This window comes from Vombatus ursinus, unplaced genomic scaffold, assembly GCF_900497805.2.
Source record: "Vombatus ursinus unplaced genomic scaffold, bare-nosed wombat genome assembly UNPS02009994.1, whole genome shotgun sequence".
In the NCBI taxonomy this organism is placed as follows: domain Eukaryota; kingdom Metazoa; phylum Chordata; class Mammalia; order Diprotodontia; family Vombatidae; genus Vombatus; species Vombatus ursinus.
Genome location: NW_020949772.1, coordinates 3,540,717 through 3,555,054, shown reverse-complemented (window position 1 = coordinate 3,555,054; position 14,338 = coordinate 3,540,717). Strand labels below are relative to the sequence as shown.

General features: G+C 41.0%; 1 protein-coding gene across 1 annotated transcript in view; it reads left to right on the top strand.

The window, feature by feature from the left end:
- TMEM132B (transmembrane protein 132B) overlaps positions 1-14,338 on the top strand; it is a 650,066-nt gene that overhangs the window by 512,763 nt on the left and 122,965 nt on the right. The window lies entirely within an intron of this gene.

The following is a 14,338-nucleotide window of genomic DNA, read 5'->3' as shown; positions in this document are numbered from 1 at the left end:
TTCTTTCTTTCTTTCTTTCTTTCTTTCTTTCTTTCTTTCTTTCTTTCTTTCTTTCTTTCTTTCTTTCTTTCTTTCTTTCTTTCTTTCTTTCTTTCTTTCTTTCTTCCTTCCTTCCTTCCTTCCTTCCTTCCTTCTTTCTTTCCTTCCTTCCTTCCTTCCTTCCTTCCTTCCTTCCTTCCTTCCTTCCATCTTTCCTTTTATTCTTGTAGCCCCAGAGCCCAGCATAGTGCTTGGAACATAGTAGTCACTTAAATGCTTGTAGATTAATAGTGATAGAGAACTTGCTTCCTCCCAAGTTAGACTGACCATTTTCCTTTTGGACAGATCTTATGATTGAGATAATGCCTTTTCAAAAGTTGAACTGAAATCTACCTCTCTACAGTTCTGAATTCTGGCTTCTCAGTCCAAGAAAAACCACCAAGAGAAACGTTTTCCCACCAGCCAATATTAAATAAGCCCTAAATCTTCTCTTCTCCTAATTCCTTTGAATAATCTTTTCAGGGGCCTATTTTATGTTCCTGTCCCATCTCTGAATGGGTGAGAACTTGATGTCATGCATCCTAAAATGTGAGGCCAAGAATCAGACACAATACTCATATAACTGGGGCAGAGGAGAGTGGTTTTTTTTTAACTGTTTCTTTCTTTCTTTTTTTTTTGGCTAGGCAGTGGGGTTAAGTGACTTGCCCAAGGCCACACAGCTAGTAAGTGTCAAGTGTCTGAGGCAAGATTTGAACTCAGGTCCTCCTAACTCCAGGACCAGGTGCTCTATCCACTGTGTAATCCAGCTGCCCCAAATGTTTTTTTTTTTTTATCACCTCTGTTGGTTCAGACATTATGTTTCTCAATTCTATTCAACAAGTATTTATTATGAGCTTACCATGTGGAAGGCATGTGGCCTTCTGGTGATACTTGAGATAAAAATGGAATAGCTCCTTCCCTCAAGGAACTTATATCAATGGAACCAAAGTTCCCATTAGAATCTTTGGCTCCAATGCCACATGGATGATTCATACCGAGTTTGCAGTCCACTAAGACCCCTGCGTCTTTTATATGAATGGTTGCCTCACCATATGTCCCATCTCTTTCATCTTCCACTAACCTGCCAGATTCACATTCCTGATGCACATGGGTCTGACCACGCTACTCTGCTGCTCAAGAAGCTTTAGAGGCTCCCTTTTGCTGGTAGGGTTCCATACACACTCCTCTGCTGGGCATTGAAAGCCCTTCACAATTTGGTGAGTCTCCCTTTGTGAAGCTAATTTACCATTATTCTTCAAAGTTGTCATATTTGCAGTGCCTGGGGCCACACGCACCAGCAAAACTCCTTAGTATAGCCTGAATCACATGAAAATGTCATTGGGAAATGTCTCACAAAATAAAGAAAAATATAATACATCACAGCTAATGTTAATTTATGACTTTCTAAGTCGATATGCAATCATATCAATTTCTAGTTGAGTTGGACCCTCTGCTCTTCTTCACATCATCTACATTCCAGACAAACTTGCTGACTTGCTATTCTCCAAGTGGTCTCTCATCTCTGGGCTTTTGCACAGAATCTCACCCATACTTGGAATGAACTTATCTTTCTGTCTTAGAAATCCTGATTCTCAGGGGCAGCGAGATGGCACAGTAGATAGAGCACTGGCCCTGGACTCAGGAGGACTTGAGTTCAAATGTGGCCTCAAACAGTTACTACATATACGACCCTGAGCAAGTGATTTAACCCCGATTGCCTCTCCTCCTCCCCTCCCTCAATAAAGGAAAAAGAAATTTTAGTTCTCTTCTGGGCTCAACTTCCAGCTCCTCGCAAGTCCTTTCCTAATGCTTCCTATTACTCTGTATTTATTTGGCATTTACTTCTTGGAGTTCATATTATTTTCTCCCAGTAGAATGTAAGCTCCTTTAGGGGAATGATTTTTCTTTTTTTCCTAAAAAAATCTTTACAGCCTCAAAGACAATGTCTTATCTGAACTTCATATGTCACTTAGTACCTAGCATAGGTGTTTGCACAAAGGAGGAGCTTGATAAATATTTGGAGAATTTAATTAATCAGCATTTATTAAAAATTTATTAAGACACTTACTAGCTGCGTGACCCTGGACTAGTCACTTCACCCTGTTTGTCTCAGTTTCCTCATCTGTAAAATGAGCTGGAGAGGGAAATGGTAAACCACTCCAGTGTCTCTGCCAAAAAAACCCCAAATGGGGTCACAAAGAGTAGGATGTGACAGAAACATCTGAAGTACAACAGCAAGAAAAAGAAGTGGAATGGGCTCCCTGGAAAGGTTGTGGCTTCCTTTTCACTAGAGGTCTTTCAGAAGAAGTTGCATGGCTCCTGGCTGGGTTCTGTTATAACAATTATAGGATCATAGATTTAGAACTGGAAAGAAACTTAGAGGTCATCAATTTCAAACCCCTTCATTTTAAAGATATAGAAGAGATTATCTTCCTGATTTCAAATCCAGCTTCAGACACTCACTAGCTGTGTGACCCCAGGCAATCCTCCTGTTTTGTCTCAGTTTTCCCATCTATAAAATGGGCTGGAAAAGGAAATGGCAAACCACTCCAGTGTCTTTGCCAAGAAAATCCCAAACAGAGTCACCAAGAGTTGGACATGATTGAAACAACTGAGCTACAAAAACAGAAGAGGTTAAATAACTTGCCAAGGGTCATGCGACTAATTAAGTGTTTGAGGCAAGATTTGAACCTAGGTCATGAGTCCTTCAGCACTCTATCTACTACACCATTCTGATTCTCCAGTAATAATAAGCTCCCATTTCTATAGTACTTTAAAAAATTAATTTTATTTTAAAGTTAATTTACATCTTTCAATCTAAATATAAATTTAATTATTAATAAATGTAAAATTAATTTAAATTTAAATAATTTAAAGTCAACATAAATCTATTTTTCCCTCTTATTTATTTATTTATCTTCTTATTTTTTTCCCTCCCTAGCGGAAAAAGAAAAGAAAAACAAAATTCTCGTAACAAACAGTGAAGTAAAACAAATCCCTAATTTGGTCAGCTCCAAAAAAATACGTCTCAGTCTGCAACCTGAGTCCATTACCTCCCTGTCAGTGCATGGGCAGCATGTTTCATTATGGGTCCTCAAGAGTAGTGGTTGATCACAGTTCTTAAGTGTTTCAAAGTTGTTTGTCTTTACATTGTTGTTGCTACTGCATAAACCGTTTTCCTGGTTCTGTTCTCTTCACTCTTCATCAGTTCACACAAATCTTCCCAAGTTTCTCTAAAATCATCCTCCATCATTTTTTATAGCCAAGGGGTGTGCTGGTAAATGTTAGCTTTCCAGAAAAAAAAATAATCATAAACATGACAGACTTTTAAGCTTAAGTTACATTATTAACATTTTCCCCATCACTTTCTTAAGTCTAAACAATCAATGAAAAAATAAATTAAGCCTGGATTTGTAGTGTTTGCCTATTTTTGAGGAATAAATGCTCATGCTAACAATCCCCTATTCAGAGCCTCTGACACTCTATATAAACTATTATGCTTTGCTGCCTTGAAAATGAAAATCTTTTTGAGTCTACAGGTAGAGCTCTGTGGCCTTGGAGGTTTCTTCCAGCTGTGAGATTCCAGGAGTTTTTGTTTCTAGTAGGGAGCTGGCCCTACACAGACTTCAACAGAGGGTTATTCATATTTAAATAAAGCCATTCTTGTGGACTTGAGTTTGAATAGTTTCATCCTCTTCCTCTAGAGTATTTCTCTCAGCAGGGCCATCTAATCAGGTTTAGGTTTTAATTAAACAGCTGTCATTTGCTTGCTAGTTCTGTGGCAACCTGATGTTGTATTAAATTTTAATTTAGCCTGAGCTGGATAAGAAGATTCCTTCAGACAACAAAGAAACACTATTAACAGGTTACAGTTGTAATTAAGCAGAGCTCTGGTGAGGTGCTAATGCATTCAGGAATCAAGAAGGAATTAGAGATAAACACTTATGTAATTATTATGCAGTGATAGAGCCGGCCATGTGAGTAACCAGGGCCCACCTGAATTGGTGGAAGCATAGGGTGTAATAGCTGCCGCTTTGAAAAGAAACCCCAGACTCCAAGCCTGCCTTTCAAAGGCTTTCTGAGTGGGAAGGGAGCTCAGCAACCATCTAGCCTACTTGTACCCAACCAAGAATCACCCTCCTACAACATTCCACAAAGTTGGTCAGCCGGCCTCAGATGAAGGGGGAGCAGTTTGGGAGGGAAAGCTCTGATGACTGGGCAGTCCTTCCTGACATCAGGCCTCTATCTGCCTTTCTGCACCTTCTGCTCATTGCTTTCAGTTCTATCCTTTGCCTCCTCCTCCTCCTCCTCCTGTTCCTCCTTCTCCCCACCCAGGGCCAAACAGAAAAAAATTTAAGCCTTCTTCCTCAGGACAATCCTTCCAATATGTGAATACAATAATCACATTCCCACCAAAGCTTTTCTTCTCTAGCCCCTGCAGCCAATTCTAGTTTGGCCTGGTTTTGTGACCTCTCATCTTTCTGGTTCACATGGGATCATAGATTCTGAGCTGGAAGTGACATTAAAGCCTATTTGAGTCTAGCCGGCTCATTTTGCAGGTGAGGAAATTGAGGCTCGGAAGGTTAGGGTCAGATTAGCTCTTTGCCTATATTACCTAATTCCATCCCCATTCGTTACATTCACCCTGTAGGATGAGTGCTGTTATCTTTATTTTGTATTGTACTGTTCAGTCGTTCAGTTGTATCCAACTCTTGTGACCCAAATTGGGGTTTTCTTGGCAGAGATGCTGGAGTGGTTTGCCATTTCCTTCTCCAGCTCATTTTATGGATAAGGAAACTGAGGCAAACAGGATTAAATGACTTGTCCAGAGTTACACAGGTAGGAAGTGTCTGAGCCCAGAGTTAAACTCTGGAAAATGAGTCTTCCTGATTCTAGGCCCAGTGTTCTATTCACCACACCACCCTAGCTGCCTTATTATACTGTATATATCCTGTACACAACTCTTTATCTGTTGTTTTACCCATTAGAATATGTGAAGTCCTTGAGGGCAAGGACTGTGTTTTTGCCTTTCTTTGTCTCCACAATGCTTGGCACACTGAAGGCACTTAATAAATGTTTGTTGATGATGATGACATCCTCTCTGAGCCTCCATTTCCCTATTTATAAAATAGATATAATAACATCTATTTCTCAGGGTTGTTGTAAGGATGAAACAAGATGGGCTAACATAGGAAAAAAGCTTTCCAAATACTGAAGCACAAAAGAAAAGTGACCTGCTATCATCATCATTATGATCGTGTTAGCCCAGGGTTCTAGGCTGCTGAGTCCTCTATTGGACATCATCCTTTGACAGTAAGGCTGAGTTTTTTCAAGGGAGAATAAGAAAGCTGGCTGGGTTGTCAGTGTGGCAGAAAAGTAAGTGCATTTTGGGGGAGCTGCTAACTGGCTTTCCCCATATTTCTTGTTATCTCCTTTGTGTGTGGTAAGTGCTGTATTCATTCGGAGAGTGTTGTACATTAGACTGTACTCTAGGTTGCCTGAGGATTTTGGCCCGGTCTACATCCAAAGCCTTGGTAGTAAAACTTCTGTGTTACAAAGTCAGTGGTAGCTGGGTCCTTAATACCACATGATTGATCAGCTCTTTCTCTTTCACATAGAGTTGCAGGACTCTGAGTCAATGGTCCTTGACACCAGCCCTGCCACCCCAACCCCAACTGGCCCTTCCCATATGGTCCTAGATGGGACTATGTGCACAGATATATGAACAAGAAGAGGGGTTTCTTGTTTTGGGGGTTCAGTGGAGCATCCCATAGTGGGAACTTTGGTTATCTCAGTGTCTCAGTTTGTAGCCACATTGCTCTGCCCAAGCCTGCCACTGTTTCTCCAAGTACTTCCTGGTGTACTTCCTCCACACACCACCAGTGAAAATCCTCTTCAAGGCTCAGTCCAGGTGTCACCTCCTCTGTGAAGCCTTCCATGATTCACCCCCTCCCAGTTGTTAGCCCCACCCTACCACCCTCTCTGTCTCTGTCTCTCTCTCTCCAAATGAGATTTACTTCAGATGTATTTATTTCTTTACGCATAAGTCACATACCACCTTGCCCCCCCAGTAGCACGTTAGCTCCTAGTGGGCAGAGACTGGGTTTTTTTTATTATTATTATTTGTGTGATCAGTGCCTTGCATATGGCAGGCACATAATCATAGATATTTGATGCATTGATATATAGGACTTTAGTGTTATATAATGCTTTACAGTCACTGCCCTGTTTTATCCTCACGACATGCCTGTGGAGAATCATTATACCCATATCACAGATGGGGAAGCAAAGATCTGGAAAAATTGTGACTTGTTAAGGCTACACATTAAGGATCTGCCCCAGGCCTTCTGGCTCCAAGTCCAGGAATCTTTCCATTACAACACAAATGCCTTCCAGGTCTCAGGATATGACATTCCCTTTTCTTGTGATAAAAAAGTGTGTACTTTAAAAAGTACATACAACAAAGGTGCTTATATATAGAGATGCCTCTGTGCAACTGTGAAGTACTGTGTTCAGATGAACATTCCAGAAAGAAGATGAAGCTCTTCTCTTCCCTCCCACTCCCAAAGGACATTACCTATAAAGGGCATATTTCATGTTTTTCATTTGCTCTGCTGACCTTAAAATAGACAACGGCCATCTCTTTGTTGCTAGCGGCCATCTGTTTGAAGGTCACGGCCAGCAGAGAGGCTCAGTACCTACTTTCTCCCCACCTTCTCTCTGCTAGTGACATCAGTGCACTTGACCCAGAAAAGCTGAGACCTAGCCTTGGCATCCACTGGTCAGCATCCTTCCTTGAGCAGAGAGATGGTATGTACCTGATGGCTAACTTTGGACTCTCTTAGGGGACTAGTTATGTAGTCTGTTTGAATGATCCCTGAGAATTCTCTACAATAGTTTTTTTTTAAACAGTCTCAGTAGAAGGGGCCCCGTAAGTCATCAGATCCACTAACTTGAATCTGTATAGGAATCTTCACTATATTGCATTGCTGACAAGGAGCCTCCCACTTTCTGCTTGAATATATCTCTTAAGGGAAGAGTGACCAACTTCCCAGGCAGCCCATTTCACATTGGGGTAGCTCTGATTATTCAGAGCCCCTTTTTTTTCTTGACATCTGCCTCTCCATCTAGCTCCTTTTCATTATTCTTGATTTTGCCTTCCTGGACCAAGCAGGACAATCCTAATCCCTCCTGGATGGAGGCAGCTAGATGATTCAATGCACAGAGAGCAAGTTCTGGAGTCAGAAAAACCTGAATTCAAATCTAGCCTCAGACATGTACTAGCTGTGTGGCCCTGGGTAAGTCACTTTACCTCTGTCTGCCTCAGTTTCTTTAACTGTAAAATGAGGATAATAAACAGCCCCTACCTTGCAGGGTTGTTGTGAGGATCACATGAGATAATATTAGTAAAAGGGCATTTAGTACAGTGCCTGGCATACAGTAGGTGCTATACAAATGTTTATACCCTTCCCTTTCCCTCCTCCATGTTGGAGGGAATACTTGAAGACAGCCATCATGCTCCCTCTGAATTTTCTTCTCCCAGGATGAATATCTCTTAATTAAGAGATATTAATTCTTTTCAGTTATCTGCATACAGGATGGTCATGAATCTTTTCCGCATCTTGAATGTCCTCTTCTGGATATGTTCTATCCTGTCTACATCCTTCCTAAAATGTGGCATCCTTAATTATATTGGCCAAACTTGGCCCCAAAGAGGAGATGAAGAATGTACCTCTCCCTCCTTTCTTTTCAGAAATGGAGAACTATGGGTGTGGAAAATTGTACATCCTGTCAGATTTCATTCATAGGCTGGTTAGCTTTACTGAACTCATTTTTGAGGCTTTCTTTTTTAGTTCTTGTTACAGGGATGATTCTCTGAGTAGAGGAAGAAGAGAGGTAGATTCTGAAATGAAGGTCATGATAAATATCAATAAGAATTAAAAAAAAATTAAAAATAGAGTATCCAGAACTAAACAGAACTCTCTAGAGATGGTCTGATGAGGGCAGAATACAATGAGATTGCCATCTCCCTCATTAACTTTTTCAGGGTCAGTTTATACTGTTGATAGTCAAGCAACTTGCATTTTTATTAATCCTCTACCCCTCTTTTTGCATGAAGTACTATTTAGTTACATCTTATAATTGTGGCATTGATTTTTTGAACCCAAGCTCAGAACTTTACATTTTTCCTTATTAAATTTTCTCTTCTCTAAAACCTAGAGAAACTACCGAGGAGTACTGAAACTACCAAAAAAGATACTGCCTTGAGTCAAACTGAATTTTTATTGACTTTCTCCAAAGGCTCTTCTACTTAAAATGACTTTCCTTTGCATTCTAGAGGAGTAAGCAGGTGGGTAACTCAACTTTGAAATTATATACTGCCCTACGGATAACATATTATCAGAATCCAAAAATAATCTTTAAAGTGGGGCCCACATAGACTTTGATAGTTATATAATATGGGGTGTTAGAAGTGAAAGTCATCATTTAAATTGTAATACATGCCCTCATTTTTTTTTTGTTTTCTCCCTGAAGGGAAGTTTACTTCTGACTTGTACTCTGAGAAATCTGTATTTGAGGTGTCTGTGGGCAAGGGGAGAAAAAGATAGAATTTGATCAAAATTAGAGTAATTCTGAAAGATCGGAAAGAAAATACCGGCAGCCGAGGGTGTACTGGTATGCTCTAGGCTTATTTCTTTTTTTTTTTTCCTAAGCTTCCCAGGACCCACGGGAAGCTGAAATTGAACAGAGCCCATCATCATTGCGGTGTTACTTGGCTTTGAGATTACTCTGTTATTTCAAATAATGATAAAGCCTTGAAGTTATGGAACACTATGTTTTTTTTATCAGTGTTGCTTTCACAATTTGTATGTTAGCCTCAACACATCTTCTTGAGGTCAGTAGGGCAAGAGATTAGTTACAGAATCACAGACTTTTCAGGTTGGAATGATGATGATGATAGTGATGGTGATGATGATAATGATGATGATGATGATGATGATGATAGCTAGCATAGCACCTAATATGTGCCATGCACTGTGCTAAGCACTTTATAAATATTATTTCATTTAATCTTTACAACAACTCTGGAAGGTAGGTAATATTATCATTTCCATTTGACAGAGTAGGAAATTGAGGTAGATCGAGGTTAAGTGACTTGCCCAGGGTCATACAGCAAGTGTCTGAGGCCAGATTTGAATTTAGGTCTTCCTGATTTCAGCGCTCTATCTACTGTGCAACCTAGTTGCCCTAGCTATTGGAAGAAACCTCAATGGTCATGTAGTCCAACCTATACCTGAGCAGAAATACATTCTACAATATTATCAATGAGTGGTCATGCATCTGCCTTCCTAGGTAATTCATCCCACATTTGCATAACTCTGCATACCAGGAAATTCTTTCAGATATCAAGTCTAAATTGATTTCTTTGTAACTTTTTCCTATGTCAGCTAGTTCTGCCCTCTGGGTCCAAGAAGAAGAAGGCAAATCCCTCTTCTGAATGATGGGCTTTTACTTGAAGATGACATTTATGACCCCTTAACCCTTTTCTTTTCCAGGCTAAACATAGAATCATGGATTTGGAGACAGAAGGAACCTAAGGGGTTTGCAGTCCAACCCCCTCATTTTGCAGATAAGGAATCAGAGCCACAGTGAGGTTAAGTGATTTGTCCAAGGTCATACAGGTACAGACTGATATTTGAACCTAGGTCCCCTGCCTTCAAACCCAATGTTCTTCCCATCACGGCACAGAAGCTAAGGTCCTTCAACTAATCCATTTATGTATAAGCTCAAGGCTCCCCACCATCTTTGTGGATACTCTCTAGCTTTAGGAAAATGGTATTCTGAACCTGAGGCCACATGAACTTGTCAGGAAAATGTGGTTCTTAGCCAGGGGCTGATGATCTTGTTAGGAAAATGTTGATAACTAAGGTTTCTTAATTTGGGTTTAGTGAACTTGTTAGGAAAATGTTGATGTCCAGAGGTCTTTAACCTGGGGTCGCTGATCTTGTTAGGAAAATGTTGATAACTAAGGTTTCTTAACTTGGGTTCAGTGAACTTGTTAGGAAAATGTTGATGTCCAGAGGGTCTTTAACCTGGGGTTGGTGATCTTGTTAGGAAAATGTTGGTGACCAAAAATCCTTAACCTGGGGCTAGTGGACTTATTTTAATATTTTGACAACAGTTTCATTAAATTAGTTTTCCTTTGAAATACTGTGTGCTGTTTATGCATTTAAAATGTAATTCAGAGAAAGGGTCCATAAAGTTTACCAGAGTGCCAAAAGGTGCCAGGATACAAAAAAGGTTAAACACCCTTGATGTCCACTACCTCTACACATGCACATTTTTGCTGGGTGTACATTATCTAGTCTTTAAACCACTGAGCTCACTGTCAGTAATGAAACTTGAGGTTAGGTAATTGCCAAGGATGTATTTTGTTTCCCCATTCAGAATCATAGACAGTTTTGAGTGAAACTGATCACCATAAATCAGGGTAAAATAGCTTTTGGAGGCATAGAACATCTGGCTTGTATAAAACCACGTGCACACACATCCACGCATCCACACACACACAAGCCTGCCTTTTGATGGATGGCTTAGTCTTTCCCCATAAAGCAGTTTGGTGATGCAGAAGTGATGGCTTAACTTGGAGAACTTGGTGACCCTGAACCAATTATTAAATCTTTCTGAATCTTAGTTTTTTCATCTGTGAAAATGGGTACAAAAATTCCTGTGGTTTCTATTTCAGTGTGGTATAGTAGATAGAGAACTGGCCTCAAAGACAGGGTTCATGTCTTGCTTCTGACCCATAGTTACATGACCCTGAGCAAGTGACTTAATTGCTCAGTGGTTTAGGCAACAATGAGTCTCTAAGTTGTACAGGAGGTGCCAACCTACACTGGTAGAGGGAGTTCCTCATTTGGGAGTTCTTGATACAAGTGAAATCCAGTCTGATTTCCTATCTGTGGATCTCTCAGCAGGCTGTGGTAAGGACCAAAGGACCCTTTGCAAATCTGAAAGTGCTGTAGAAATGACAACTCTTATTAGTTTATTTAAGTTGGTGGGAATTGGAACTATGACTTTTGAGGTGCTCTTGGTGAAGGCTTGGAGAAGACTGGCAAGATTGTGGGGCCAAATCTATCAACAGTAGAATAGAATAGGGAGAGGGAGGGGCAATATTTTACCCTTGGGTTCCCGAAATAAACATCCGAAGTGCAAGAGAGCCGAAGGGGATCTCGAAGCCATTTAGCCTTCACTGTACAGATGAGGAAACTGAGGCTGGAGATGTGAAGCAAATTCCCCAAAAGTACACCAGTAGTTAGTGGTCGAGGTATTTTTTGATTTAAAATCTAGTTCTCTTTTCCACTCTTACAACCTACAGTTGGATGGTACAGGAGGTACAGTGGACAGAGAGGTTGTCCTGGAGTCAGGAAGATCTGAGTTCAAATCCTGGCCCAGACACTTACCAACTGTGTGACCCTGGGTCAAGTTAACTTCTGCCTGACTCAGTTTCCTCAACTGTAAAATGCGGGTTAATAATAGCAATTACTTCCCAGGGTTGTGAGCATCAAATGAGATAATATTTGTAAACCACTTTAAAGTGCTACATAAATGCTACTTATAATAATTACAATTATTACACTGTTTTTGTTATGGCTAGACAAGATTTTGTATGAAAAAGACCTAGAGGTTTTTTGAGGATTATTAACAGTGTGACATGGTAGCCAAAAAAAAGCTACTGAGATCTTAGCCTCCATTAAAGAGGCAATATGGAACAAGGGAAAGAGTCCTGGTTCTGGAGTCAGAAGAAATGGGTTCAAATCTCACCTCTGATGCTTATTACCTGTGAGACTTTGGCAAGGCACTTAACATCCCCATAGGTCTGGGTTCATCTATAAAAAATGTGTGTGTATGTGTGTGTAGGGTGAAATGGGAGGTCACTAGAGGGATTTGGACATCCTTTCCAACTCTGTATCTGTGGATGAGGTCCAGAAGGAAGGTCAAGATCACCCTGCTGCTCTTTGCCCTGGTTGGACCACAACTAGAATACTCTGTTTTTAATTCTGGATGTTCTGTTTTAGAAAATGGAGGCAGCTAGGTGGGTCAATGGCCAGAGTGCTGGGTCTGGAGTCAGGAAGGCCTGAGTTTAAATCTGGCTTCAGACACTTACTAGCTGTGTGACCTTGGGCAAATCACTTAACATTGTTTGCCTCAGTTTCCTCATCTGTAAAATAAGTTGGAGAAGGAAATGGGCAAACCACTCTAGTAGCTTTGCCAACAGAAAACCTGTGTTGGTGTGCTAGGATCCACGGGGTCATAAAGAGTCAGACACAACTGAACAACAACAATTTTAGTAAGGGAAGGGCCACTAATCTGTGCCACATGAGGTTTGGCAGAAGGAACTGGACATGCTAATTTATCTCAGAGAAGAGATGCTTCTTCTCTGGGTGGGACGTATGTAGGCTGACTTCAAATATCTGAAGAGTTGTCATAGGGAAAAGGTATTAGACTTGTTCTGATTTATATTCAGTTGTTGTGCAGTAATTTTCAGTCATATTCAACTCTTCATGGCCCTTTTTTGGGGTTTTCTTGGCAAAGATACTGGAGTGGTTTGCATTTGCCTCTCTAGCTCGTTTTATAGATGAGGAAACTGAGGCAAACGGGGTGAAGTCACTCACCCAGGGTTACCCAGCTAGTAAGTGTTGGAAGCTGGATTTGAACCCAAGAAGATGAGTCTTCCTGACTCTAGGCTCAGTGCTCTACATACTATGGTGCCCTCTTTTGTACTCAGACCAGAGGGTAAAAATTGCAAAGCGGTAGCCTTAGGCTTGGGCCTTCATTCTGAATTCCCTTCCATCTCCTGTGATATGTCTCACATACATCCTGTAATTTACATGTCATCTCCTCCATTAGAATGTGAGCTCCTTGAGGGCAGGGACTGAGCTTTTTCTGTTCTTTGTATCCCCAGATCTTAGCACAACTCCTGGCATATAATAAGCACTCGATGTTTGTTGACTGACAACATAAGGGTGGGTTCCCCCCATCCCCTACTGGAGAGCTTTAGGCACAGATAGGGTACGCAGTAGGTTATCCACTGATCGATGGCTTGACAGGGGTGTCACAGAGCAGATTCTTGTTCAGTGATGGGGTAGGGAGGCAGTGTAGTACAGTATAAAGAACACTGACTCTGGAGTCAAAAGGAACCAAGTCCAAATCCCACATCTGATGCTTATTACATGCATGATTTTGGGCAAATCACTTAAAGACTCCATGAGACTCAGTTTCCTTTTCTGTAAAATGAAGGGGCTGGACTGGATGACCTCTAAGGTCACTTCTAGTTCCGGTCTCTGTTCCTATGATCCTTGGGAAAATTGCTTAACCTCACTGGGACTCAGTTTCCTTTTCTGTAAAATGAAAAGGTTGGATTAGATGGCCTTTGATGTCTTTTTCACCCCGAGATTCTGTGAACTTGCTGAAATCCTTTCTCATCTGTGATACTCTCGAGGGGCAGATCCTGAAACATTTCATCAGTTCTCATAATTTGGTGGTGTTAGCCAAAGACCCGCAAGCTAGGGACCCTAGTAGGTGCTCATCTGGGGTAATTTATCCAACTTCCTCCACACAGAGGTATAGATGGAGGCGCGGCTAACAGGATCGTTAGAGGAATGGCTCTGTGGAGGAGGAGACAGAATAAAACTTAATGGCCAGCAAAATGTCTCCAGGTGGTCCGTGTGGGGAGGCATCAGTGAAGAGGCTGATGGGAAAAAACGTTTCAGATTTGCATTAGGCATTCTGCTGTTCATTGTGCTATGGTGTTTTCTAATTCAACATTGAAATGAAGGCTTCACTCACCATGTAATTAAGCCTTGAAAAGCAGGAAATCACTTCCCCAAACACGTCTTTACCAGCAATTTGGAAAATATTGAAAATGACTTTTATCCTGGTACTTGTGATGTCTAGCATGCCTGGGTCGGGAGGTGGGGAGTGGGGGGGAGAAAGCAGAGCTTGAGTAGGGGGTCTAGAGAATGTGACAAATGACCTCTCCAGTAGGGAGGCATGGAGAAGATGGCAGAGGAAATGTGGTTCATTATCTAATTCTAGGAATGAAAACTATCGAATAGTTGGTAATTTTCTATTTGGAATAAGCAAATGACTTTCCTGATATATATAATTTTTTTTTTTTAAATTGCAAGGCAGGGATAAAGGTCAGGGAACTTCTCAGCTAAGAAACCCTCATTTAGCACCCATGCCTACTAATCTATGTTCTTCTCTTTTGTGTGTGTGTGTGTGTGTGTGTGTGTGTGTGTGTGTGTGTGTGTGT